The following is a 27579-nucleotide window of genomic DNA, read 5'->3' on the forward strand; positions in this document are numbered from 1 at the left end:
TTTTGTTTTTTTTTTAATTTTTTTTTTTTAATGTTTTTATTTATTTCTAGGAGAGAGAGAGAGACAGCGTGAGCAGGGGAGGGTCAGAGAGAGAGGGAGTCACAGACTGAAACAGGCTCCAGGCTCTGAGCTGGCAGTCAGCACAGAGCCCGACGCGGGGCTCGAACCCACGAACCGCGAGATCATGACCTAAGCGAAAGTCGGACGCCTAACCGACTAAGCCACCCAGGCGCCCCAGTCTAAAACATTCTTATTCTTTACTGAAAATATAAAATACTATAATTGATCTTGCAAAATACTAAAGTTAGAGGTGATTATTCTAACCTATCAAACTTTGAAGACTACCAGGGTTGGAGCATTATACAGCTGTAGATGGTACTGCATGAAAAACATAGAGAACAGCAACTATGTTTTGCAAGTAGTATATGTGAATAGAGTTTTTGGAGCTGGGTAATGCCCTGTGGCTTCTATGAAGGCTGTAAACCCTTCTTATATTTTGTATCTAATATGCAAAGAAGAGGACTTGAAATTCTTGCTTTTGTTTTGTTTTGTTCTCTCTCTCTCCTGATGACATCTTCTTAAACTGCCAGAGTATTTTCTCTTTTCCCCTCCAAATGATATTAGCCTCATTGGCTTCTCCTGTTGTTCCATTCAAGGGAAGATACAGTATGGAGCCATTAAGAAGGATTACCTCTTATTCTGCTAAAGGTAAAAGAATGGAAACAATTATGTTTAAGGTTCTTCAGTGACCATGCATGGAGCATAGCTATATGTTCATGCTTAAATCACAAACAAATCTGTATGAAGATCTTAGTTTGCAGTATGATTAACAGCAATTCCAAGCATTGGCTAGGCTATGAGATTGCCCGTAAGTTAAAAGATTAATCCCTTGAGTACTTACAGGCCTGTTCTAGTGGATTTGTTACACCTTACTGATGGGATCATCTTTCAAAGTGCCTTTCTCAATGTAAAAGACTAATAATATATTTCTTGCCTAATGTAGTAAGGTAAAGGATATTAATTATTGGGTAGTTTTAGATCTCCTCTTATTGGACTTAAAATTTGGATTCCCTTAGAAAATGCATACACACACATATGGATATATGTATACACATAGATAGGATTTCTCAATTTTTAAGTCATGAATGAAACTTTCATAAGTTGCTTTTTGTTTCAGTGGCTTTTGGATTCTTTCCATTTATGATAATATTATTATAATTATCATGTTATCATAATATGATAATCAGTAAAGAAAGGCTTTCTTCCATTTATTTTTTACCTTTCAGTTTCTCTGTACCTCTTGACTGCTCTTCTAATTAGATGTTTCCTGGCTACTATTTGTTGTATATGAATCTGATACGTTAAAATGTGTTAATGAGAGGTGTTTGGGTAAAGGGTCTGAAAAGAGAACCTAGGGGGGAAGCACATATTATTCCATTTTAAGGATACTATAAAAATAATATCTGTACAGAACATGTTTACTAGAGGTGAGTGGTTACACACACAGAAGTCTTTTGATTCTTTCCCTTGTGCCTTTAAATATATTGCAAATCAATAATATTTGATACAGAAACATTTGGAGAATTGAGAATAAATTGAAGCTGTATTTCTAGGAACCAAAACAACAGCAACAACAACAAATGAGGCTCAAGTGGTTATTCATCCCTGAAATGAAAAACAAGCCCATGGAAAATAGACATGGATATCAAATACCCTGACAGACTCAGAAACAAAATTCTGATTGGTTGTGTATCGATGGTTTCTTCAGAATTACATTCACTAGATTTTAAATTTACAAGGAAAATGCAGCAAAATGTAACATCTGTCAGATATGGTGTGAACTACTGGCTTGAGGTAGTTCATATTTCACCATTAGATTGCACTACATTTATTTCAATGAGGTCACATCTTTATAAAGCTGGGTTTTCACTGATGTGATAAAAATGAATAGTGAATGAAAATCAATATGGAATAGGAAATGAGGTGGCAGTATCCAATCTAATTTCAAGGTTTTAGTTCCAGGAGCACAAATCCACTTTATATGTAATTATAGTTATTTAAAAATGAAAAAAATTCTTTTAATTTGTATATTTTTTTCAAAAGGTTACTAAATTAAGACATAAATTACTAGGTTGTTTGGATCTCACTACTTTATAAACAGGCCGAAAGCAATACCTAATTATTCTATTGACCAACATGGAAAAATTACTGAGACACAAAGGATCCTGAAAATCAAGGAAGTCTGGGAAGCTCTGAATCATACAATTGTAGTATTTGACACTGTTGAACTGTTTGAATCTGTTGTTTTTTGAGAATAAACAACAAATGCCAAGTGACACTCTGGGAATTTTTCTATGGTTGTTGCTTTGGGTTTTTTGGATTTTCATTGTGTGTGTGTGTGTGTGTGTGTGTGTGTGTGTGTGTGTGTGTGTGTTCTCTAGATTAATCCAAAATATTCCCCAGATTCCCTGTCTATACAAATAAATTGAGGCAGTTTTTTTCTTAATTAGGTATCAGAGTAGTGTTTTCTGCTTTCCACAACTCCCATTTGTTGTGTGAGATGAGGCTGCTCCATGATAGACATATGGGTTATAAGCTCATTAGTAGGGAATTTTGTAATGATTTGGTTATGAGAAGGAAGGTCCAAAGGGGTTGTAAGGGAAAAACCATTTCACACTGCTTGATAAAGAAATTGAAACATCTCCGTTTGGGCTAATTGGTTCTTGGGCCAATTTAAGAATGTGAAAATTATTCTCCTCTTTGTCCTCATTCCAAGGAATGTAAAAATTAGATCTCTGGGATAGCAATGTGGAGGCAATTAACAGCCTCCTTTTCTCCATCAATATTTCTTAACTCTTGAGTATATATTTCCAATTCCAATTTCTTCCTAAGCCCCTCCTTGATCTTCCAAATGAAATTTCTCAAGCCTTCCTTGTGTCCCCATTTATATCAGTGTTCTTTATTGTTTATATGTGTTTCTTCTAGTTTGTAAATTCATTAAAAATAGAAATACATTCAGGAAGCCTTTGCCAAATTCTCCTAATAAACCTCATAATCTTAATAAACAAATATATCTTTGATTTTTCTTCTCTTATGGAAAACTAGTATCAATAATTATGATTATTGTCCATTACAGGACTTCTTAACCTTATGGCCTTCATAGAACATAATAATTCTATAACATATCAGGTTAAATTTATGAGGCCATAATTGAGCTGGGGAGGGTTCTGATCATCCCCAAAGTAGAGGGGTATTGATTTCTCAGCACACGTATAATCCATGGGTAGCATGCATGTGCACTCGAGATACTCATTTGTACAAATGTACAATAACATCTTGGCCTAAATTTCTCAGAAGACAACTTAAGCTTATAAGCATTAAAACAAATGTAATTCATTAAATATGAAATTCCCCTAAAATCTGTTTCAAAGTCATTGAGCTTGCTATTTAATTCTGTTATGGAAGAACTATGTAGAGCTTGCCAGTAAATCACCTTTCCCTGGGGCTTCTGTCCACAGAGGAATTTTCTGAGGTAGAGTCAGTCATTGAGCACTGGTGTTTTTGAGTTTCCCCTACCATAATCATTGCCCATTCACAGCGTACTTGCTGTACTAAAATCTGTAGCATAGGTCAGGTAAGTAACAAATGAAGGAGCCTGCTCAATCTGGGTGAGGAGAATAGGAAGTCATCAGACCATGGTGGCCTGGATCATGTCATGTTCTTCCACAGTTTAAAACCCTCCTGTGGTTGCCCATAGATTAGAATAAAATTACTCACCATGGCTCCCATGGTTTTATGCTATATACTGCTTATTTCTCTAACCTCACTTGATGATTCTACAAATATTTACTGAGTACCTACCATATTCCAAATATGTATTTGGAATATGGTAGGTACTCAGTAATATAGAACAGAATTAAGACCTTGCTCTCATGTTGTTAACATCTTAGTGTGAGGGGAAAATACAATAAGCTATAAAATATGTATGTATAGTAAATAGAACTTCCATAGGGTTATGGAAAAAAGAAAAAGTTGGGGAATAAAGGGGATTTAGAGTACTAGCAGGAATGAGGTCAGCAATTATTTTTTCTATAAAGGGCCAGATAATATTTTAGGTTTTGCAGGTCATAGGGTCTCTATTGCAACTGCTCAACCCTGACTTGTAGCACAAAGGCATCCATAGACAGACAGGATGTTAATGAATGGGCATGGCTGTGCTCCAGTAAAACTTAAGCAGTTGGCCTGATTTGCTGGTTGAGCTATAATATGTGAATCCTGGATTATAGTATTAAATCATCACTGGGAATGTGAGGCAGTAGGATGTAAGTGAAGTTACTTTCTGTCCCAGTGTCCTGTATAGTTCTAAGCATAACATTTGTCACCATGTTAACCTGTTTTATCTGCATGTTTATTTGCAAGCTGTGTTTCTGTCCCATCCTATGAATATGTAAGTGCAATGAGTGCTGTGAATTGGTCTCTTTTTGCTCAGTATCTAGAGTAGTGTCTGGCACACAGTAGATATTCGCTAAATATTTGTTAATTGATGAATGGAGAATAAATGTCATTGCTAAAGAGTGCAGCCAATATTCAGTTCCAGCAAATTATTAACATGAAAGATTACAGCATTAATTGTTACCAGATCTTCTAAGTTTTGAAGAGAAGCTAGAAATTCAAAGTTTTGCATAAAATCTCTCCATTTTAAATGACTAGGACAATAAAAAATAAAAGATCTCTGCACATCAAACTAAGTACCCCTATAAGTGAGTTATCTAGAATTTCTGCTCTATACGTTTATGGAATAAACCAGTTGATATTTTTGTATGAGTCTCTTTTCTACACTGTGCACTATGAAAGATGACTTAGATGATGTAAGGTCAATGACTAGTGTGTGGTACCTGGTCGCAATTCGCTTTTTATGACTTCCTACCCACATTCTCTGCCTGTAGGAACTACACATGTTAAAGTTGTATTTACTGTCAGAACAATACACTCTCTTAAGGAAAAGATTTCTCAGACTTGATGTGTAAACTTTTGGAATCTATATCTATTTCCCTTACATCTCTTTACTAGGCTTTGTTCTAGAGAAGTGGTTTCCATATCTTTGCCTCTCTGTGGTATAATTTTAAGTAAAAGTAGAAGGAATCATATTTCACTGATTCAACAGTGTAACTTCTAGCACTGTACATAGCCCATGGTAGATGTTTAGCATATAAGAATTAATGCATGAAATCTATATCAATCATGGCATTTGAAAAATATATGTAACTGGAATAAAAATATTTTGAGTACATTGTATATCTGATGAATTATGTAAGCCATAGATGTTGAAAATCTCTTAACACAAATTCAGTACATGGATAATTATTGAATCTATAATAAATGAGACAAAAATAAATAAATGCAACAGTTGAATGACCAGAAGGCCTCAATCCTTAATGTGCTATATAATAGCAATTATAGATAATATTATACTTTTGAGATGTGATGAATAGTAATTATCTTAAATTTATTATTATTATTACTACTATTTTAGAATAAGGCAGAAAATTAATGCTAACATCATGATTATCCCAAAGTTATACAGATTATCCCAAAATGTATACAGATTTAACTATGGTGGTAGATTATGGTAAACTTATCCTCAGATATACTTAGGATTACTAGTGTGGTACTCAATACCTGGGAATACTTATTTCAGATCGTATTCAAAATAAGAAAAAACAATGCATGATACTCTAATCTTTGAGACATAAAGATCTCTTACTGTGATTTTTAAGTTTATGATGCTTTGCCTTGGAGGCCAAGTTTGAAAAAGGCATGAATGATCTAGTTTGGTATTCATTTTTTCTAACACTCTTCATACATGTAAATCTACTTGTACTTTTAAAGGAAAATATTGTCACAGATATTTCAAAATAAGTAGATAATATTGACTATTCATTTCTTAAAATGACATTCTCAGTCCTCTGCCTATAACCAAAACTATTAATACATACTGGTAATTTTAATTTCCCCTACTTTTACTTTCCTTTTTCTTCTGTTTTTATTGAGATATAACTTACATATATTAATTTCAGGTGCACAACATAATGACTCAACATATGTATATATTGCAAAATGATCAGCATAAGTTTTAGTTGATGGCTATCACCACACATAGTTACAAGTGTTTTTCTTGTGATAAGAACTTTTAAGATCTATTCTTAGCAACCTTCAAATACAAAATACAGTTTATCTATAGTCATCATGCTCTACCTTATATCCCCATGACTTATTTGTTTTATAATTAGAAGCTTGTATTTTTGACCTCCTTCACCCATTACTCCTATCCCTTACTCCCTGCCCCTGGCAACTACCAATTTATTCTCTGTATACATTAGCTTGTTTTTTGTTTTGATATTCTGCACATAAGCAAGAGTGTGGCATTTGCTGTTCTGTGTCTCACTTATTTTAGTTAACATGATGATGTCAAAGTCCATCCATATTGCAAATGGCAAGATTTCATTTTGTTATGGGTGAATCATACACCATTGTGTGTGTGTGTGTGTGTGCGTGCACATGCAAGTGTACCACAACTTCTTTAGCTTTCATCCATCTCTTTAGCAATACTTAGGTTTTTGCCATGTCCTGGCTACTATAAATAATGCTGCAGTGAACATGAAAGTATATATATTTTTTCAAGTTATTTTTTTCTACTTTGGATAGACACCAAGAAGTAGAATTGCTGGATAATACGATAGTTCTATTTTTAACTTTTTGAGGAAACTCCATATTTGTTTCCATAGTGGGTGTAACAATTTATACTCCCCCCCAACAGTGTAGAACTCCTTTTTTCCATATCCTCACCAACATTTTGTTTTGTTTTTATTTAACTTTTTAAATGTTATAGTTAACATATAATGTCATATTAGTTTCAGGTGTACAATGTAATAATCCAACAGTTCCATACATCACCCTGCACCCCCTAATCCTTATCACCTATTAAACCCATACCACCACCACCCTTCCCCTCTGATAACCATCAGTTGTTTTCTATAATTAAAAGTTTATTTCTTGCTTTGACTCTTTTTTTCCCTTTGTTTGTTTGTTTTGTTTCTTAAATTCTGCAGGTGAGTGAAATTATACGGTATTTGTCTTTCACTGTCATATGCTGCTTGTACTCTCTAGCTCCATCCTTGTCTTTGCAAATCACAAGATTACTTTCTTCTTATGGCTGAATAATATTTTATTGTGTATATATACCACATCTTCTTTACCCATTTATGTCGGAGGCCGCGCCAGCTCCGATAGGTCCAGGGGTCCCTGAAGGATGGATGGTGTCAGTGAGAGAGCCCCGAGATCCTTTCTGATCACCAGGCAGGCATCTCTGTCCTGTCGGTTTTGGTGTCTTTATTTATAGGTCAAATGTTAACATGGCATCAGTAAATGGAATTTTTATAATGGATAGCTCTTTGTGATAAGGTGTTTTNATTTATCAATTAATGGACAGTTGGGCTCCTTCCATATCTTGGCTATTGTAAATAATGCTGCTTATGACATAGGGGTACATGTATCCCTTTGAATTAGTGTTTTTTTGTATTCTTTGGGTAAATACCCAGTAGTATGATTCCTGGATCATAAGATAGTTCTATTTATAACTTTTTAAGGAAACTCCACACTGTTTTCCACAGTGGCTGTACCAGTTGGCATTCCTACCAACAGTGCATGTATGTTCCTTTTTCTCTACATCCTCACCAACACATGTTGTTACTTGGGTTGTTCATTTTAGCCATTCTGACAGGTGTGAGGCAATATCTCATTGTAGATTTTATTTGTATTTCCCTAAAGATAAATGATGATAAACATCTTTTCATGTGTCTGGATGAACATGAAATCTGGATCTGGATGTCGTCTTTGGAGAAATATCTGTTCATGTCTTCTGCCTATTTTTAAAATGGGTGTTTTGTTTTTTGTTTTGGGTTTTTTTTTGTTTGTTTTTTGTTTTTTGTTTTTGGTGTTGAGTTTTGTAAGTTCTTTATATCTTTTGGATACTAGCCCTTTATTTGCTACATCATCTGCAAATATCTCATCCCATTGCCTACATTGCCTTTTAGGTGTTTTTTTGTTTGTTTGTTTGTTTGTTTCCCTTTGCTGTGCAGAAGATTTCTATTTTGATGAAGTCCCAATAGTTTATTTTTGCTTTTGTTTCTGTTGTCTCAGGAGACCTATCTAGAAAGATGTTACTATGGCTGATGTCAAAGAGGTTCCTGCCTGTGTTCTCCTCTAGGATTTTTGTGGTTTTATGGTTTTTCATATTTAGGTCCATTTTGAATTTGTTTTTGTGTATGGCATGAGAAAGTAGTCCAGTTTCATTATTATTATTATGTTTTTGCATGTAGCTGTCCTGCTGTCCTATTTCCCAACAACTTTGTTAAAGAAATTGTCTTTTTCCTGTTGGATATTCTGTCTTGATTTGTTTAAGATTAGTTGACCATATAATTATGGGTTTATTTCTGGATTTTCTATTCTGTCCCATTGATCTATGTGCCTTGTTTTGTATCAGTATATACTAGCTTGATTACTACAGCTTTGTAAAATAACTTGAAGTCCCTAATTGTGATGCCTCCAGCTTTGCTTTGCTTTTTCAAGATTGCTTTGACTGATATTCAGGGTCTTTTGTGGTTCCATACAAATTTTAGGATAGTTCTGGCTCTGTGAAAAACACTGTTGGTATTTTGATAGGGATTACATTAAGTGTGTAGATTGCTTTGGGTAGTATGGTATTTTAACAATATTTGGTTTTTTCAATACATGAATGTGGAATGTCTTTCCATTTCTTTGTGTCATCTTCAATTTCTTTCATCATTGTTTTATAGTTTTTAGGATATAAAAACTCTTTTACCTTTTTGGTTAGTTTATTCCTACATATCTTATTAGTTTTGGTGCAATTGTAAAATGGATTGTTTTCTTATTTTCACTTTCTGCTGCTTCATTATCGGTGTGTAGAAATGCAATAGATTTCTGTACATTGATTTTGTATCCAGTGACTACTGAATTCATTCATCAATTCTAACAGTGTTTTCTTAGAATTTTTAGGGTTTTCTATATATAGTCTCATGTCATCTGTAAATAATGAAAATTTTACTTCTTTAATACCTATTTGGATGCCTTTTATTTCTCTTTATTGTCTGATTGCTATGGCTAGGACTTACAGTACTATGTTGAATAAAAGTAGTGAGTGTTTTGTTCTTGACTATAGAGGAAAAGCTCAGTTTTTCCCCATTAAGGATGATGATAGCTGATTTTTCAGTGATGACCTTTATTATGTTGAAGTTTGTTTCCTCTAAACCTGTTTTGTTTACGGTTTTTATCGTAAATGGGTGTTGTACTTTGTCCAATGCTTTTTCTACATCTATTGAAAGGATCATATGGTTTTATCCTTTTTCTTATTGATGTGATATATCACATTGATTTCTGAAAATTAAAAACACTTTCAACCCAGGAATAAATCCACTTGTTTGTGGTGAATAGTTTTTTTAATGTTTGGTTGAATTTGCTTTGCTAGTATTTTATTTAGAATTTTTGCATCCATATTTATCAGGGATATTGGCTTGTAGTTTTCTATTTTTAATTATGTCTTTATCTGGTTTTAATATCAGAGTTATGCTGGCCTTATATAATGATTTTGGAAGATTTTTTCCCTATTTTATTGAAATAGTTTGAGAATAGGTATTAACTCTTCAATGTTTGGTAGAATTCATCTGTGAACCCATCTGGTCCTGAACATTTGCTTTGGAACAGTTTTTTTCATATACTCAATTTCTTTGTTGGTTATCTGCCTGTTCAAATTTTCTATTTTCTCCTCTTCCAGTTTTGGGAGTTTAAATGTTTTTAGGAATTTATGCATTTCTTATAGGTTGTCCAATTTTTTGGCATATAGTTTTTCATTACATCTCTTATGATTGTTATTTCAGATGTTTCTTTCTTCTTAATGTAGGTCTGTTTTGCTATAAACTTCTCTCTTAGAACAGTTTTTGCTGCATCCCAGAGATTTTGGACCAGTGTGTTTTAGTTTTCATTTGTTTCTATGTATTTTTTAAAAATCTTCTTTGATTTCCTGCTTGACCCATTCATGTTTCATAGCATTTTGTTTAATTTCCACGTATTTGTGGTCTTTACCCATTTTTTCTTATGGTTGACCTTTAGTTTTATAGTGTTGTGTTCATAAAATATGCATGAAAAATATTTCAGTCTTGAATTTGTGTGTTAATATGTGATCTATTCTGGAGGATTCTTCATGTGCACTTGAAAAGCATATGTAGTCTGCTGTTTTAGGATGGAATGTTCTGAATGTATCAGTTAAATTAATCTGTTCCATTGTGTCATTCAAAGCCATTGTTTCTTTGTTGATATTCAATTTAGATCTGTCCATTGATGTAAGTGAGGTATTAAAGTACTATTATTGTATTATTATCAATTAATTTCTTTACATTTGTTCTTAACTGTTTCATGAATTTAGATTTTGGGTAGATAAATATTTACAATTGTTATATCTTCTTTTTGGATTGTCTTTCTTATTATATGGTGTCTTTCTTTGTCTCTTGTTACAGTCTTTCTTTTAAAATACATTTCATCTGATATAAGTATTGCATCTCTGTCTTCTTTTGACATCTATTTGTATAATGGATGTTTCTTCATCCTCTCACTTTCAATCTGCAGGCATCTTTAGGTCTAAAGTGGGTCTCTTGTAGGCAGCATATATATGGGGCTTGTTTTTTAATACATTCTGCACTGTATGTCTTTTGATTGTAGTATTTGGTCCATTTACATTCAAAGTACTTATTTACATATGTATTTATTGTCATTTTTTTTTTTACTGGTTTGTAGTTTCTAAAGATTTTCTCTGATTCTTTCATGTTTTGCTGATTTTCTTTAGTGATATGCATTTGTATTTCTTTTTATTCTTTGAATATTTATTAGCGGTTTTTGATATATGGTTTTCATTAGGCTTGTATATGATTTCATCTGCATATAGCAGTCTCTATTAAGTTTGAATCCATCCTTCTCCTTCNTTTTTTTTTTTTTACTGGTTTTGTAGTTTCTAAAGATTTTCTCTGATTCTTTCCTCTCATGTTTTGCTGATTTTCTTTAGTGATATGCATTTGTATTTCTTTTTATTCTTTGAATATTTATTAGCGGTTTTTGATATATGGTTTTCATTAGGCTTGTATATGATTTCATCTGCATATAGCAGTCTCTATTAAGTTTGAATCCATCCTTCTCCTTCTCTCCTCCCAATGTGTTAGGTATATGTTATTATATTTTATATCTGTTTTTTGTGAGTTCGTTGACTGATTTTTTTACATAAATATTCATTTTTACTGTTTTTGTGTTTCCTTTTTCTATACTGTCACATTTAGTTTCTTCTTTCCACTCAAAGGGTTCCTTTTAATATTTCTTGAAGACCTGGTTTGGTGTTCACAACCTCCTTTAGTTTTTGTCTGGGAAATTCTCAGACACAACAGGAGTCATATTCCTTTCCATGTAGTAATCTACATTGACTTTCTGCTTGTGGGCTGTGCTTGCTTTCTGTGGTGTTAAGGTGACATGCCACCCAAGAGCTGGCATGCCCACCAGAGAACTTGGGAGCAGTAGGGTAGTATTAGCAAACTGTATGCTGGGACACTGGTCCTATGCCAGATCCCCTATATTGCTGCGGTAGCTGGGGGCTGCATGCCATGGCAGCTAGGGGTGCACAGCTGGGCGAAAAATACAAGGGTGGATGGGGGCACACAGCTAAGCAGGACATCGCAGATGGGTACTGAGATGAGCTCAGGGCCAAGGCCAGCAGTCTAGGAGTGGGTGAGTCCTCAGGAGAACTCAGCAGGGTGATGCATTGCAGTGAGTTAGGTAGCAAGCGCCTGTGCATCCCTGCCTCCAGCAGGTGTCTCTGTGCAAATTCTGGGGGAAGAGCTAAGAAAATGGTACCTGCCTGCTCCCTCATTTACAAGGAAGTAACCCCAAATACTTAGAACTCAGTATGAACAGATTTGTCTCTTTTTTCCCGGCATTTTGTAAACAGCCATTTTTTATGTTGCTTCTTTACGCATGCTGCTGTCTCTTTAAAGGTGGTAATTCAGCTATCCCTTGTCCTACCTGCTTGCCCAAAGCTAAGTCAGGTGACCTTCAAAGCTCTAGGTTCCAAGCTCCACTGGTTTTACAAACTCACAGAATTCAACTCCTCTGTTTTTTGGTTTTTTTTAAAGTTAATTTATTTATTTTGAGAGAGACAGAGACAGCATGAACAGGAGAGGAGCAGAGAGGGGAAGAGAGAATCCCAAGCAGGCTCTACACTGTCATCACAGAGCCCAATTTGTGGCTCCAACCCACGAAGCCATGAGATCATGACCTGAGCCAAATCTAAGAGTCAGACATTCAACTGGCTGAGTCATGCAGGTGCCCCCATCCTCTCTGGTTTTTAAAGCTAAATGCTTTGGGAATTGATCTTCCCTGTGTGAGCTCCCCATTCAATGGCCCTCTCTGTACATGCAACTCCTCCCTCCTGTGGGCAGGCTTTCTGACCTTCCCAACCTTTCAGATGCAGATTCTTCCCCTTACTTAGTTGTGGAATTTGTTCTGCCAGTCTTCAGATAGCTCTCTGGTTTACTGACTTGGATCTGGATGATATCTAGTTGAATACATGGGATGGAGTGAGCTCAGGGTCTTCCTACACCATCATCTTGCCAAGTTTCCTCACCAACACTTTTTATTTACTGTCTTTTTTCATTTTTTCTTTTTTATGAAAATAATTTGTTGTTAAGTTGGCTTACATAAATCACTGTGTGCTCATCCAACAAGTGCCCTCCTCAATGGACATCTCCCATTTTCCCCTCTCCTCCACCCCCCATCCACCCTCAGTTTGTTCTCTGCATTTAAGAGTCTCTTATGGTTGCCCTCCTTCCCTCCCTCTCTGTTAGTAACTATTTTTACCCCTTCCCTTCCCCCATGGACTTCTGTTTCTCAAGATCCACATATGAATGGAAACAAATGATATCTGTCCTTCTTCGACTGACTTATTTCACTCAGCATAATACCTTCCAGTTCCATCCATGCTGCTGCAAATGGCCAGATTTCATTCTTTCTCATTGCCAGGTAGTATTCCATTGTATATATAAACCACATCTTCTTATCCATTCATCAACTGATATACATTTATGTTGGAGGCTGGCTCCAGTAGGTCTGGGAGTCCCTGAAGGGTGGACGGTGTCGGCGAGGGAAGGATGAGAGAGCCACAAGAATCTTTCTGGTCACCAGGCAGGCATCTCTGCTCTGACTGGGGCTCAATTTTATTTTACAATTAATTGTTTGTGGGACGACACAGAAGTGGCATTTGCCTTAGACAATGATTTCTGATGACATATTTCTTTGATATGTAAGAATTTCCCAGAACATAGATTTGTAGAAGACTCATGCATAACCTTTATCAATAGTGATTGAGGTAGGTGATTTAGATGCTTATCCTATGGGAAAGGAAGGTATCTTTAGCATACAAGACAATGTTTTTAGCATAAAAAGAGTGAAGTTAGTTCTTTGTGAGGAGGAGTCAATAGCTTGTTGCTTAAGGGGAAGTGTTAAGAAAAACAGGTCTTTCAGAAAACACAAATGTTTGCTCCCATAATCACAAAAGAAGAATTTCCTACAATAGGTTCCTCCACAGGGTGCAATCAACATATTCAAGGCCAGAATAAGTCACTCTGAATACTGATCAACAAAAATGCCTTGGGGGTCAGTGCTTCAAGCAGCAACAATTGGGTGGGGGTGGATATAGGTCTCCATCTGACCGGTAAGAGACCGTGCAACTTACCTTGACCTCATAGGGCGTTCTTTCTCAACCTATGAGCTCAGAAATAGCTCCCAACACATTTAGGCTCTTTCCATAATTTGGCTATTGTTGAAAATACTGCTATAAACATTGAGGTACATGTGCCCGTATGCATCAGCACTCCTGTATCCTTTGAGTAAATTCCTAGCAGTGCTACTGCTGGGTCATAGGGGAGTTCTATTGTAAAATTTTTGAGGAAGCTTCACACTGTTTTCCAGAGTGGCTGCCCCAGTTTGCCTTCCCACCAATAGTGCAAGAGAGTTCCCATTTCTCCACATCCTTGCCAGCATCTGTAGTCTCCTGAGTTGTTAATTTTAGCCAATCTGACTGGTGTGAGGTGGTATCTCAGTACGGCTTTGATTTATATTTCCCTGATGATGAGTGACATTGAGCATCCTTTCTTGTGTCTGTTGGCTATCTGGATGTTTTCTTTGGAAAAGTGTCTATTCATGTCTTCTGCCCATTTCTTCACTGGATTATTTTTTCTCAGGTGTTGAGTGTGGTAAGTTCTTTCTAGATTTTGGATACTAGCCCTTTATCCGATATGTCATTTGCAACTATCTTTGCCTATTCCATAGGTTGCCTTTTAGTTTTGTTGATTGTTTCCCTTATAGTGCAGACGTTTTGATCTTGATGAGGTCCCATTGTTGTTCTGATTCTAGTTCTTTAGGTGTGCTAATATATTTTGTATTTGAGATTTTTCTTGTTTCTTGAGATAGGTCTGGATTGCAATGTATTTTCCTCTTAGAACTGCCTTTGCTGCCTCCCAAAGGGTTTGGGTTGTTGTATTTTCATTTTCATTTGTTCCCATACATTTTTAAATGTCTTCTTTAATTGTCTGATTGACTCATTCGTTTTGTAGGATATTCTTTAACCTCTATGCATTTGGAGGTTTTCCAAACTTTTTCCTGTGGTTGATATCAAGTTTCATAGCAATGTGATCTAAAAGTGTGCATGGTATGATCTCAATTCTTTTGTACATACTGAGGGTTGTTTTGCAACCCAGTATGTGATATATTTTGGAGAATGTTCCATGTGCAATTGAGAAGAATGTATATTCTGCAATTTTAAAATGAAAACTTCTAAGTATATCTGTCAAGCCCATCTGGTCCAGTGTGTCATTCAGAGCCATTATTGCTTTATTGACTTTCTATCTAGATGATCTGTCCGTTGCTGTAAGTGGAATATTAAAGTCCCCTGCAGTTACCACATTCTTACCAATAAGGTTGCATATGTTTGTGATTAATTGTTTTATATATTTGGGTGTTCCCATATTTGGTGCATAAACATTCATAATTATTAGATCTTCTTGGATAGTAATTATTATATAATGCCCTCTTTCATCTCTTGTTTCAGACTTTAAAATCTAGTTTGTCTGATGTAAGTATGTCTACTCCAGCTTTCTTTTGAGTTCCACTAGCATGATAGATGATTTTCTGCCCCCTCACTTTCAATCTAAAAGTGTCTTCAGGTCTAACATGGACTCTTGTAGAGAGCAAATAGATGGGTCTTGTTTTTTTATCCATTCTGATACCCTATGTCTTTTGATTGGAGCATTTAGTCCATTTACATTCAGTGTCATTATTGAAAGATATGGATTTAGAGTCATTGTGTTCTCTGTAGGTTTCCTGCTTATAGTGATGTCTCTGATTGTTTGTGATCTTTGCACTACTCACAGAGTTCCCTTTAGGATCTCTTGTAGGGCTGGCTTAGTGGTAATGAATTCCTTCAGGTTTTGTTTGTTTGGGAAAACCTTTATCTCTCCTTCTATTCTGAATGGCAGGCTTGTTGGATCCTTGGATGCATGTTTTTCCTGTTTATCACATTGAAAATTTCCTGCCACTCCTTTCTGACCTTCCAAGTTTCAATTGATAGGTCTGCTACTTCCCTTATGGGGCTACCCTTGTAGGTTAAGGCTCATTTATCCCTAGCTGCTTTCAGAATTCTCTCTTTATTTTTGTATTTTGCTAGTTTTACTGGGATATGTCCTGCAGAAGATCAATTCAAGTTACATCTGAAGGGAGTTCTCTGTGCCTCCTAGATTTCAATGTCTGTTTCCTTCCCCAGATTGGGAAAGGTCTCAGCTATGATTTGTTCAAGCACACCTTCGGCAACTCTCTCTCTTCTTCTGGAGTTCCTCTGTGATACGGATATTGTTCTGTTTTATTGAATCACTTAGTTCTCTGATTCCCTCCTCATGCCCCAAAATTTTGTCTCTTTTTCTCAGCTTCAACTTCTTCCATAATTGTATCTTCAATGTCACCTATTCTTCCTTCTGCCTCTCTCTGTCACCACCTCTAGTTTATTTTGCACCTCCGTTATAGCATTCTTTAATTTGTCATGACTGTTTTTTAGTTCCTTGATCTCTGCAGCAATAGATTCTCTGTTGTCCTCTATGCTTTTTTTTCAAGTCCAGTGATTAATCTTATGTCTATTCTAAATTCTTGTTTAGTTGTGTTGCTTATATCTGTTTTGATCAATTCTTTAGCTGTCATTTCTTCCTGGAATTTCTTTTGAGGAGAATTCTTCTATTTCATCATTTTGGCTACTTTTCTTTCCCTTATGTGTTTTAAAAGCTTGTTATGTGCCCTGCACCTGTGAGTACAACTATATTAACAAGGGGTCATACACTGTCTAGGGCCTGGCCCTTCAGGAGGTGTTTTTTTGGAGAGTGTTATTTGCTCTCTGTTGTTGTGACTTTGGTTATTTAACTCCAAACAGGTAGTGTGCTTTGATTTGTTTGTTGAAGTAGCCCTGGAAAGGGAAACAAACAAAAAATCCCAAAACAGAAGACCAGAAACACCAGCTACAAGTAAACAGAGGGTAGAAACGGTGCTTCTCCTATACAAAGAGAGAAATGATAGGGGCTGGGGGGGAAGAAAAATTAAAACTTGACCAGACACAGAAACTATATGGCTTAATCCAGAGGGAGAGAGAAAAGAAAATAAAGAAGGAGGTGGGGAAGAGGAAAAGAAAACAACGTTGTCCACACAGAGAAACTACACGGTTTAAATCCAGAGAGAGAGAAGGTAGAATAAAAAAGGAGGTGTGGAAAATGTATGAAGAGAATGGATTAAATGTGTCTGCTTAAACCAAATCAATAACCAGAGTAACCAAGCTAGAGGAAGGAAGAGATAAAAAGGATAAAAGGAAGGAAGAATATATCTATATAATAAGAATTGTTGGAGAATTAAACCAGGCATTGTAACAGTGCTCGCCTGGAGGAGGGGCCATCTTGTTCTTCAGTGTCATCCCGCTTTAGTAGCTAGCAGTTACCAGGCAAAGAGAGGCGTGGTTTGGTGTAGGCAGGTCCCACCTCCACTGTGGTCCCACTGATTGATCCCTGAGGCCCCATCTTGGTGGTGGTGGGGCGGAAAATGGTGACACTTCAGTCTCTCCTCCACAGACCAAGTGTCCCTAACCACTCTGGTCCAGCCATTCTCACTGTGTTAACAGGCACAACCACAGCAGTTTGTCTTGATCCGCCCAGTTCCGTGCCCAGCGCTTGGCTGGGATTCAAACTCTCTGTCTGTACACCCTGATACTGGGGAAATGCCACTACTTGCTGCCCCATATGTGGTCTCTGGCTGGCAGGTGCAGGCAGGCACTGTCCTGTCCCATAGCACTCCAGGGAGGGGCTAGCCACAAGCCTGAGTCTGGCTTCCCTCTTCCCCAGGTGTGCGATCAATGCAGCCGGTCCCAGTCAAGAGAAAGCCCTTCAGTTAGAGATTGGATTTTTCTCCCTCCTGGTCTGTGGTTTTTCCTCCTGTCCAGATACAGTCCTATGTTTCCAGGGCCTCTCTTTCCCTTCCCTTTGTCTCTCGTCAGAAGGGGATCTCTCCCCTCCATTCATTTTATCTCTCCCAGTTTGCAATCATGCACTTATGGATCGTCAGGTTGTCCCCTTGTGTTCCTGGTAGGGACTGTCTCTTTGTCTCCCATACTTTAGGAATTCAAAGTCCTTTAGCTTCAACACTGCCTTTTTTTTTTTTTTTTTTTTTTTTTTTTTTTAAGGGNAGAGAACTTTGGATCCCCCTTCTTCTTTGCCGTGGCGGTCCCTCCCGTTTCTTGTCTTTTTGATAATAGCCATTCCAATAGCTATAAGATGATACCTTATTATTCTTTTGATTTGCATTTCCCTGATGATTAGTGATGATGAGTAGCTTTTTGTGTACCTGTTCACTATCTGTATGTCTCCTTTGGAAAGATGTCTTTACAGATCCTCTGCCCACTGTAATCAGGTCTTTTTTAAATTAAAAAAAATTTTTTTTTGCTATTGTTGTATTAGTTCTTTATGTATTTTGGATATTAACCCCTTAATAGATATATAATTTTCAAATATTTTCTTCCATTTGGTAACTTATCTTTTCATTTTATGGAGAGCTTCTTTTGTTGCACAGAAATTTTTTGATTTGATGTAGTCCCACCTGTTTTGTTTTGTTTTTTTCTTTGTTGCATTTGCTTTTGGTGTTTGGTTTTGGGGATGATGTTTTAAACCTTTGTCAAGGAGCTTAACAATAATGTTTTCGTCTAGGAGTTTGATCGTTTCAGACTTTACATTCCAAGCTTTTAATCCTTTTGAGTTGATTTTTGTGTGTAGTGTAAGTTAGTGGTCCAGTTTCATTCTTTTGCATGTGACTAACCGGTTTTCCCCATGCCATTTACTGAAGAAATTGCCTTTTCCCCACTGTATATTCTTGGCTCTTTTGTTTTAAATTAATTGGCGATATATGTATGTGTTTATTTCTAGGCTCTATAATCTTTTCCATCGATCTATGTGTCTGTTTCTATGCCAGTACCATACTGTTTTCACTACTATGGTTTGTGATACAATTTGAAATCAGGAAATACAATGCCTCCAGTTACTTTTTTCTCTCTTGTGATTTCTTTGGCTATTAGGGTTTTTTGTAGTTTCATAAAAATTTTAGGATTTTTTTCCAGTTCTGTGAAAAATACTGGAAGTGTTTGGATAAGAATTCAGTTGAATCTGTAGATTGCTTTGGGTAATAAGTAAGTTTTAAGGACATTCATTTCTGTTTTCAGTCCATGAACATGAAATATCTTCTCATTTATATGTGTCTTCAATTTCTTTTATCAGCAACAGATTTCAACATAAAGATCTCTAGCTTCTTGGTTGAATTTATTTCTAGTATTTTATCTTTTTGGTGCTATGTAAATGTAATTATTTAACTTCTCTTTCTTCTAGTTTGTTACTATGTTTAGAAATAGCATATTTTTGAATAGTGATACCTGCATTTTTACTGAATTGATTTAGTTTTAACAATTTTTTGGTGGAGTCTGTAAGGTTTTCTATATATAATAAGCTATTTACAAATAATGACAAGTTTACTTTTCTGATTTGTAAGCCTTTACTTTATTATTATTTCCTATTTGCTCTGGCTAGGACCTCCAACATTAAGTTGAACAAAAGTGGCACAATGGGCATTCTTGTCTTGTTTCTTATGTTAGAGAAAAAGCTTTCAGCTTTTCATCATTGAGTATGAGGTTAGCTGTGGGCTTGTCTTGTATGGCCTTTATTATTTGAGTTATGTTCCTTTTATGTCCACTTTGTTGAGAGATTTTTATCACAAATCCTTATTGAATTTTGCAAATGCTTGTTTTTGTGTGTGTGTCTGTTATGATCATATGATTTTATCCTTTGTCTTGTTAAAGTAGTCTATCATGTTGGTTAATTGGCATGTACTGAACCATATGTGCATTCCTTTCCAATTTGATATTTGCCTTTGCTGTACAAAAGGGTCTTAGTTTGATGTAGTACCAATTCTTTATTTTTTATTTTTTTCCTTTGCCTGGGGAGACCTATCTAAGGAAGTATTGGCAAGGCCAATATCCATATATTTACTGCCTATGTTTTCTTTTAGGAGATTTAAGGTTTTAGCTCTTACATTTATGTCTTCAGTTAATTTTGAGTTTTGTTTGTGTATGGTGTGAGAAAGTTGTCCAGTTTAATTCTTTTGCATGTAGTTGTCCAGCTATCTCAACACTATTTATGGAACAGACTGTTTCTTCCCATGGCATATTCTTACTTCCTTTGTTGCAAATCAATTGAGAGCATAAGTGAGAGTTTATTTTTGGGTTCTCTATTTTGTTCCATTGATCTATTTTTGTGTCAGTACCATACTGTTTTAGTTACTGTAGCTTTGTAGTATAAGTTGAAATCTGGAGCTGTGATACCTCCAGTTTTGTTCTTAAGATCACTTTGCTTATTTCGGGATATTTTAAGGTTTCACAGAATTTTAGGATTTTTAGTTTTAGTTCTGTGAAAAATATTGGCATTTTGACATAGATTTCATTGAATTTGTAGATTGCTTTTGGTAGTTTGGACATCTTAACCATGTTGTTTCTTTCAACCCATGAGCATGGACTATCTTCTCTTTTATTTCTGTCATCTTCAGTTTTTTATATCAGTATTTTATAGTTTCCAGAGTACAGATCTTTCACCTCTTGGTTAATTCCTAGATATTTTATTGTTTTTAAATTGTAAATGGTATTGTATATTCTTAATTTCTCATTTTGCTACTTCATTATTGGTAGAGAAATGCTACCAAATACTGATTATTGAGTTTTGCATTCTTCCAAGTTAGTTGTTTATTATTTTTTGTAGTTTTTTTGTGGAGTCTTTAGGGTTTTCTATATTTAGTATTGTGTCATCTATGAATAATGAGAGTTTAACTTCTTTATGAATATGGATGCTTCTTATTTCTTTTCTGATTGCTGTGTCAAGGACTTCTAGTGTCATGTTAAATAAAGGTGGTAAGAGTGGACGTTTTTGTTTCATTGCAGACCTTATAGGGATAGCTTTCATTTCTTCACCATACAGTATGAACTTTGCTGTGGGCTTTTTAATATATGCTCATATTATTTTGAGGTATGTTCACTCTAATCCCATTGTGTTGAGAGCTTTTATCATGAATAAATGTTAAATCTTGTCAAAAGTTTTTTCTGCATCTGTTGAGATGTTCATGTGATTTTTATCCTGCATTTTGCTGATGGTGTGTATCAAGCTGATTGATTTGCAAATATTGAACCATCCTTGTACCCTGGAAAATTCCCAACTAACTGTGGTGAATAATTTTTAACATATTGCTGGATTCAGTTTGCTAATATTTTATGAAGGATTTTTACATCTGTGTTCACCAAGGTTATTGTCCTGTGGTTTTCTTTTTTGTTGTGTCTTTATCTGGTTCTCATATTAGAGTAACACTGACCTTGTAGAATGTATTTCAATCTTTGCTTTCTTTTCTATTTTTTGGGACTATTTTGAGGAGAATAGGTACTAATACTTCCTTAAATGTTTAGTAGAATTACCCTGTGAATCCATGTGTTCCTGGACTTTAATTTTTTGGTAGTTTTTTGAGTGTAGATTCAATTTTATTACTTGTAATCAGATTGTTTAGATTTTCCATTTCTTTTGGTTTAGTTTTGAAATATTGTATATTCCTAGGTATATAATTTCTTGTAGCATCTTTTATAATCCTGTGTACTTCTTTGGTGTCAGTTGTAACTTAATCTCTCTCATTTATGATTGTATTTGTGTCCTTTCTCTTTTTTTTCTAGTTGAGTCCGGTTTGTCAGTTTTGTTTATCATTTCAAAAAACAGTTGATTTCATTAATTTTCTCTATTGTTTATTAGTCTCAATGCCATGCACTTCTGCTCTGCTCTACATTATTTCCTTTCTTCTCCTCACCTTAGGTTTTATTTGTTTTTCCTTTTCTAGTTCTTTTTAGATGGATGTTTAGATAGATCATTTGAGTTTTTTCTTCTTTCTTGAGGTATGCTTGTATCACTAGATTCTTTTCTCTTAGAACTTCTTCTGCTGTGTCCAAAGACTTTGAGCTGTTTTGTTTTTATTTTCATTGATCTCCATGTATTTTTAAATATTTCTTCTTCAATTGCTTGACCCGTTAATTGTTTAATATCATGTTGTTTAATTTCCATGTGTTTGTATTTTTTCCAGTTTTTTTCCTTATGATTTATTTCTAGTTTCATACTGTTGTGATAAAAAAAAAAGGTGCTACATGGTCTGATTCCAATATTCTTGTATTTATTAAGGCTTGTTTTATAGCCTAATATGTGCCCTCTTCTGGGTAGTGTTACATGAGCCTTTGAGAAGAATGTGTATTCTGTTGTTTTGGGGTGGAATGTTCTATATATATCTATTATGTACATCTGGTCCAATGTGTCATTCAAAGACATTGTTTCCTTATTGATTTTTTTTTAATTTTTAAAAAATATTTTATTTATTTCTGAGAGAGAAAGAGAAAGAATGAACAGGGGAGGATCAGAGAGAGGGGGAGACACAGAACCGGAAATAGGCTCCAGGCTCTGAGCTAGCTGTCAGCACAGAGCCCGACGCGGGGCTCCAACGCACGAACCATGACATCATGACCTGAGCCGAAGTCGGACGCTTAACTGACTGAGCCACCCAGGGACCTCTCCTTATTGATTTTCTGTCTGGATGATCTTTCTATTGATGTAAGTGGGATTTTAGAGTTCTCTAGTTTTAATGTATTATCACCCATTGCTCTGTTTATGTTCATTAATATTTGCTTTATGTTTAAGAGCTCCTTATGGGACTTAGATATTTATGATTGTTATATCTTCTTGCTGGATTGATTCCTTTATTATCCTGTAATGTCTTTCTTTGTCTCTTGTTATAGTCTTTGTTTTAAAATCTATGTTGTCTGGTATAAGTATTGCTACCATGGCCTTTTTATTTTCTGTATCATTTCCATTGAGAAAGTTTTCCCATCCTTTCACTTTAGATTTGAGGTGTGCCTCTTGTAGGCAGCATATCAATCAGTCTTTATTATTATTATTAATTATTATTAATATTTATCCCTCCTGCCACCCTATGCCTTTTGATTGGAGCATTTAGGCCATTTACATTTAAAGATACTTTTGATAGGTTTATATTTATTGCCACTTAAAAAATTTGTTTTCGTTTTTTTTTAATTTTTCCTTGATCTCTTTGTGATTAATGTGTTTCTATAGTGCTATATTTTTCTTTCTCTTCATTTTTCCCCCTCTTCTCTTCCTGTTTTATTCTCTCCTCTCCATTTTATGTATATGTTGTCATATTTTACATCTTTTTATTCATAAATTTCTTAATGCTAATTATAGCCATTTCTTGCACTTGAAGTCCTTTTATCATTTCTTATGGGGCTAATTAGCTAGTGATAAATTCCTTTATCTTTTTTCTTTTTTTTCTTTTTGACTGGGAATCTCTTTATCTCATGGTCAAATGAATGATAACCTTGCTGGGTAGACTATTCTTGTTTGTGGATTTTTTTTTTTCCTTTTAGTACTTTGAATATATCATGCCACTTCATTTGGGCCTGCAATGTTTCTACTAAAAAATCAGCTGATCATCTCATAGGTTTTCCCCTCACAGGTAACTTTTTGTCTCTCTCTTGCTGGCTTAAAGATTCTTTCTCTTTAATCTTTGACATTTTATTATGTGCTGTGGTATGAACCTTCCTGGGTTCATGTTCTTTGGAATTCTCCATGCTTCTTTGGCTTGGAGTCTATTTCCTTCCCAAGGTAGGGAAGTTTTCAGTTATTATTTCTCCAAGTAAATTTTCTATACCTTTCTTCTTCTTCTGACACCCCTATAATGTGAATGTTTCCTTGATGTTGTCTAAGAGGACTCTTAACCTATCCTCATTTTAAATTTTTTTCTCCTTTTGCTGTTCAGCTTGTGTGTTTTCCATACTTAATCTTCCAGATCTCATATGTTTCTCTGCATTCTGTAATCTGTTGCCTCCCTCTAGTCTGTGTTTTTAATTAGTTAGTCTTTAACTCTGACTGGTTATTTTTAATATTTTCTATCTCTTTATTTAAGGTCTCACTGAGGACTGCCACATTTTTCTGTAGCCTGGTTAATACCTCTATGATCATCTCTTTAAATTCTTTATCAGGAATATTGCTTCTCTCTGTTTTATTTAATTCCTTTTATGAGGTTTGTTTTTGTTTTTTCTTTGGGGGGGGAGCATATTTCTCTGTTTCCCCATTTTGCCTGACTTTGTGTTTGTTTCTATGGATTAGGCAGAATGGCTACTTTTCCTAAACTTGAAGGAGTAGTTTTTGTATATGGTGTCCCCTGTGCAGACTCTATGTGCTTGGTGGTTTTTGCTGCCTGACTGAAACTGACAGTATATGCTAGCTTATCTTTTAAGTCATTGCTTTTTATAGAAAAGAAACTAATAATAATGAAATAAAAAAAAAGAAACAAAATAGTAAAAGAAGAAAGGAAGAGGAAGTGAGAAGAAATAAAACCAAACCAAAAAGCTCGAAATTAAAACAAGACAAATTGAAAAATATAGTAAAACCTTGGATCGTAACTCGTTCTGTGAGTATTCTGCAAGATGAGCAAACATTTCTAATAAATTTTAACTTTATCAACGAGTGATGGATTTCAGTATGAGTAGCATATGATGCTGAATATCATATGATCACAACTGATCCAATGGTTCTTGAAATTCGCCTTGATATACAAGTGCTTTGGATTACAAGCATGGTTCTGGAATGAATTATGCTCTCAAACCAAGGTTTTACTGTAAAAAGCATACCAAAAATTTTAATAAAACAAAAGAAACAACACAACCCATACAAAACCTGTGGCTTATTTTCTGTGCTCCAGCACCACAGAGGCTAGTGTGGGCTTGAGGACCCTGGACCTTCTGATGCCTCAAGCTCACTGTGATCTGGACACTGTTCTGGTCTGGTCTTTTAAGGTAGAGCTAGAGAGAGTGTCTCCACAACTTCTTGGCCCTTTTAAAGCTCCACTTTCTTTTTCCCTATGGTCCATCATGACTTGGGCTGGTCTAGACTTAAGGATCCAGGGCTTGCTGAGGTCACAAGATTGCTTTGATGTTTGGAGCCACCAGTTATGGTATAGGGACCTGCCCAAATGGTATCCAGACTTCTCTGGCCTAGGCTTTTATGATGGAGTGGGAATGTTAACTGTGTTGTTCTCCTCTTACCTGGAGAGTGTTCCTGTAGCTCTTCTACTGCTTGGCGCAGTAGTTCTAGTATTGTCTTTTTTATATGCTAGTTGCTCTTTTAGGCCGTGGCTGCTGCTGCTTTTTTTTTTTCCCCCCCTTCTGTGCTTAAGGACAGAGGAATCTCTTTCCAGTTTCTCAGTACCATGCTTCCCCACTGCTATTCACAGCAGGGTTCCCTTTATTACTGTGTCTCTGTAGGTCTTGCTGTTCTCTTGCTGTTTCTCTCTTCTGTCTGTGGTTGTTTAGTAGCTGTTCTTTCAGCCCTTCATTCTTCTCCAGGAGGAATTGATTCATTAATAGGTGTAATTTGGTGTGTTCCATGGAGGAGGTGAGTTCCATGGAGGAGGTGAGTTCCATGAAGGAGGTGAGTTCAGAATCTTCTTTCATTGCCATCTGGGACCAGAACTATCTAGTTCCTCTTTAAAACGGTTTGTTTGTTTGTTTGTTTGTTTGTTTGTTTGTTTGTTTGTTTTTCTGTGCCTCGGGGCAGACAAATCAGCTCATGGCCCCTCAGTACTGTTTGTCCTCATTTGTAGTTTTCAGAACCAGGTGTGAGGGTTTCCTTAGTTCCTGTGTCTCCATCTTACCATTCTCTATGTGATCTCTTGGTCTTTTTTCATATAGAAACAGTTTAGTTAGCCCTCTAAATAGATGTTGATTTGGTGTCTGTGAGTTCAGAGCCTTCCTATACTGCCATCTTGGGCTGCAACTGGACCCACAGTCTTTATTTTAAAGTTTATTTCATCTCATGAAAGTATTACTACTCCAGCTTTCTTTTTATTTCCATTTGCATGGAATGTCTTCCCATCCCTTCACTTTGGATCTGAAGTATGTCTCCTGTAGGCAGCACATAGATAGGTCTTATTTTATTATCCAGTCACCCTATCTCTTGACTGTTGCAGTTAGTCCATTTATATTTAAAGTAAATATTAATAGGTATGTTCTGATTGCCATTTTGTTAAATGGGTTTTGGTTATTTTTGTAGTTCTCTCTTTCTCCTTTTCTTGCCCTCTTCCCTTATGGTTTGATGACTTCATTTCCTGTTTTACTTAGATGCTTTTCTCTTTATTTTTATTTTGTTGTGTGTCTGCTTATTATAGGTTTTGGTTACAGTGAAGTTCATATTTTTTTAATGTTTGTTTGTTTTTGAGAGAAAGAGAGACAGAGTGTTAGCAGGTGAGGGGCAGAGGGAGAGAGAGAGGGAGACAGTCTGAAGCGGCCTCCAGGCTCTGAGCTATCATCACAGAGCCTGATGCAGGGCTCGAATCCATGAGCTGCGAGATCATGACCTGAGCTGAGGCTTCAGATGCTTAACCGACTGAGCCACCCAGGTGCCCCAACAATGAAGTTCATATTTAATTGATGGCCATTTATGTTCTAATACATTCCAAAAGCACTAACATTTTACTCTCTTCTCCATGTTTTATGTATATAATGCTATATTTTACATTTTTAAAAATTTCATGCATCTGTTGACTGATATTTGTAGATAGAATTTATTTTACTACTTTTGTGTTCTAATTTTCTTCCAGTTATGGTCCTTTCTTGTCCACTTAAAAAAGTCTCTCTTTTTTTTTTCTTTCTTTTTGTTTTTCAGCTGATTGCTTTCTGTTAACCCTGTCTTCCAGATTATTGATATATTCTTTTGCATCCTCAAATCTACCGCTGTTTCCCTTAGTTCATTTTTCATTTCAGTTATTGTATTCTTCAGTACTGTATTTTTTTTCTATATTTCCTATTTCTTTTTTTGAGGTTCTCATTGAGTTTATCCACTCTTTCTTAAGTCTGTTGATTACCTTTATGACCATTATTTAAACTCTTACCAGGTAGATTGCTTGTCTCTGTTTTATTTACCTCCTTTTCTGTGGTTTTTCTGTTCCTTCATTTGGAACATATTGCTTTGTCTTCTCATTTTGTCTGAATCTGTGTTTGCCTCTATGCATTAGGTAGGTCAACTATGTTTCCTGGTCTTGAAAGTAGTGCCATTATATAGAAAGCATCTTGTGATGCCCTGTAGCACATCCTGATCCTTGTCACCAGGATAAGCTGTTCCATTGATGTACCCTGTGTTGGCTGCATGTGCTCTCCTGTTGTGACTGAATAGCAACTTCTGGTGGCATGCTTATGGGTAGGGCCTATCCCCTTCATGGCTGACTTAGAAACCCTGCTGCAAATGTTTTATGCGGGCTGGTGGGCAGGGGCTGGTGCTCAGCTAGACTGGCTGCAATGGTAGGCTGCAACTACTGTGTGCCTGCTAGTTGATAGGAACTTCCCCCTGCAGAGCCATGAGAGGCCCAGTTATAGCTACTCTGAGTGTGTTGGTGTGAAGGGTTTACACACAGCACTATTGACAGGCCTGGCTGCAGCCACTACAGACTTGCTGTCAGGAGAGGCCAGCTCCCAGCCTCACAGTATGCAATATTTGGTTGCTACTGTCATGGGGGCACTAGGGGTTAGGGCCTGCCCCTCCTGACTTGGTTAGCTGAGAGTCCCAGGTGCAGCTAGTGCCAGAGTCCTGCTGGGTAGGATCAATACCCCTCCTTTTTGGAGTAGGAGCAGCTTTAGTGCATCAGTCCCAAGTGAGACTGCCTTTGGGGTGTGGTTGGACACTTTGAAGAGATGCTGGTCTATACTGAGTCTGCCTGCTGGGTGTAGTGGGGCAGCAGTCACTTTGGAAGGTTTTCTGCTGG

The 27579-nt window shown here is 36.1% G+C and overlaps 1 protein-coding gene across 6 annotated transcripts in view; it reads left to right on the plus strand.

Annotated features, from left to right (window-relative positions):
- Nucleotides 1-27579, plus strand: part of LOC144234466 (uncharacterized) — a 271734-nt gene that overhangs the window by 228741 nt on the left and 15414 nt on the right. Inside the window, exon 9 of one of the 6 annotated variants that reach the window (XR_013335968.1) lies at nucleotides 657-708. The exons of the other annotated variants lie outside the window; for them this stretch is intronic. The gene's annotated coding sequence lies outside the window, so the exon portion shown is untranslated. The remainder of the gene's footprint in view (nucleotides 1-656; nucleotides 709-27579) is intronic. 6 annotated transcript variants of the gene reach the window in all.

This window comes from Crocuta crocuta, unplaced genomic scaffold (assembly GCF_008692635.1).
Source record: "Crocuta crocuta isolate KB4526 unplaced genomic scaffold, BGI_CrCroc_1.0 scaffold154, whole genome shotgun sequence".
NCBI classification, from domain to species: domain Eukaryota; kingdom Metazoa; phylum Chordata; class Mammalia; order Carnivora; family Hyaenidae; genus Crocuta; species Crocuta crocuta.